Source organism: Sapajus apella, unplaced genomic scaffold, assembly GCF_009761245.1.
Source record: "Sapajus apella isolate SASKATOON/1434 unplaced genomic scaffold, GSC_monkey_1.0 scaffold6, whole genome shotgun sequence".
NCBI lineage: Eukaryota > Metazoa > Chordata > Mammalia > Primates > Cebidae > Sapajus > Sapajus apella.
The window spans coordinates 22,385,718-22,388,412 of NW_022436946.1; positions in this window are offsets into that span (position 1 = coordinate 22,385,718).

Genomic DNA, 2,695 nt, shown 5'->3' on the forward strand with positions numbered 1-2,695 from the left:
ACTTAGAAGAAACACCATGATTATAACTGGCCAACCCAAATTATCCAGGATGATCTCCCACTACAATGTTTAACTTAATCACGTCTGCAAAGTTTCTTTTGCCATGTAAGTTAACATACCATGTGTTCTGGGTATTCAGGCATGGCTGTCTTTTGTGGGCCATTATTGCTACTACCAAACCATTCATAAGATTATCTCTGCCTTGTATATATTCAAGGATGATGTAAGAAAATGGTACATAAGTATTTGCACTATGATGAACATATGATAAATTTTTGAGTGTCTCATTACAAAGTAATGTTCAGTCGACTCTTGAACAACACAGCTTTGAACTGCATGGGTTCACTTATATGCAGATTTTCTTACCACAGCCACCCTGAGACAGAAAGACTAACCCCTCCTCTTCGTCTTTCTCCTCAACCTTACTCAACATGAAGATGATGAGGAAGAAGACCTTAATGATCTGCTTCCACTTAATGAATACCAAATATATTTTCTCTTCCTTGTGATTTTCTTTACATTTTTTCTCCAGCTTACTTTATTATAAAAATGCAACATATAAAACATATACATGAATGTTATTTGTTATATATAGGTGTTAACCATTTATATTATTGATAAGGCTTTTGGTCAACAATAGGCTTTTAGCAGTTAAGTTTGGGGGAGTCAAAATTTATACATAGATTTTGACTGCAGGGGGATCTAGCAACCCACATTGTTCAAGTCAACAGTATGTGTTTTCTAGTGATGGCTTTAAGACAATAGGAATTGTTCTTTTTGTATTAGAAATGGTAGTTGGCAGTATCTTAATTAATAATTAAAGATTACAGTAATTTAGTTTCATGAAATGAATAAGTAAAGCAAATTAGAAAACCAAAGGAGATAATTTATAATTTATGTGAAGAGTACAATAATGTTGCTTGGAAACAACAGGATGAAAAAGCAAACAGTTTCCACTGAATATTATAACCAAAAGCTGAAAAATCAGGAGCCAAATAAAATGCCCCATGTTTCTTGAGCTTTATGAAAATTCATTTTCATTTCTCTCTGTGCCTTGCATTTATTTTTCTCCTGATTTATATAGATTGGCTTCCTTTACTCTATTTGCATGTGATTCATCATTTCTTCCCATAGCTCTAGAGTCCACATCAGTTTATAAGTTATGGGCTCACAGCCTAAAACTGATTCATCATTTTCAAAACATACATTCCCTGGAGGTACATATGATCTAGTTGAATGTGGCCTCTGAATTAGTTTCCCTATATTTGGTGTGCACACTGGCTCCAACAAGCTGTGGAGAACTAACACACATACAGTCACAGACTAGAAAAATCGGCAGTACTGCCTCACTTTATTCAGAGAATCTGTGGACTGTTTTCAGGAAGTAATATACAAACTGAATAATTATGTTCAAACTGTTCACGGATGCCCATCCAAACGTGAGGTTCAAATCAAATAATGAAAAATTATGAAGTGAATTATTGGTTGGGACAAATTATTTTTTAAACTTCACAATGGGAGTAAAGTTTATAGGATATACAGCCTAAAAATCTATGAAAGATATGTTTAAAAATGCTTTTTATGTGTCTTGTGTTCTCATATTTGAACTATTATTTTAAGAAAGATAAGTTGCTAAGTAGAAAATTTTAGAGACTGGAATTCTCACAAAATCAATCTCCTAATTATCCTGTCTTTATATTGATAGCTAACTTATGCTTACAGTGTATAATTGAGTCCATTTTTTTTAATCTAAGCAATCACAGTCTTTAACTTGTATGTTTAGGTCATTTATATTCAATCTAATTTTTATATGTTTAGATTGAATCTAACAACAACAAAGAGGTATGTCCCTTAATTATTGCCTTCAATCTTTCTGCCTTGTTCTGCAATGAGTGCTTTTCATTATTTCCTTTTATCTAAATAGCTTGCTGTCATTCAGGTCACTTTAAAAATCCACATTGGTTGTCTAGGGACTGTAGCATTTTACCTTTATATGAAAATTTTTACTTTTACTTTTACAGATGGAATAAACATATTGCCATCATATTTGCTTTACATAGTCAATGGCCTGCTAAAGTTATTTATAAGTATGTGAACTTTATATTTACTTTGCTTTTTATTATATTCAGCATTCTTCATTTTTTTCAGTATTTGCCTGGTACTAAAGTTCTTCTTCCTGAAGAACTTCTAACATTTTCTTGTAACATGTTTATGCAAGAAGCAAATTATTCATTTTGGTTTTGATATTGATGATGTTCATGGTAGCAGTTGTGGTGGCATTTGCCTTGGTTTTTCACTGCAAAATTATTTCTCATGTGCTTAATTTTTCTTTCTTCTTTTTTTTCAATACATAGGTTTTACTTTATAGTCTAGTGATCTCTATAGTTTCTGATGAGATATCTGTTGAAACACTGTCACTTTTTCTGTGTAACTTGTCTTTAGTTAACCTTTAATGTTTTCTTTTTATCTTTGGACGACGTCAGTTTGAGTATGATATACCTAGCTATGTTGGAAGAAGATATTTATCCTGCTGGGTGTTCTTCAAGAGTCCTAGCTCTGGGGAATTAGAATCTTTCATTATTTTTGGAAAAGTCTCTTTATCAATATTTTTGAAAATATTTCTGCCCTATTTTATCTCCTTTCTTCTTCTGAGATTTAAATTATACAAATGTTAGATTGTTTAGTATTATCTTAC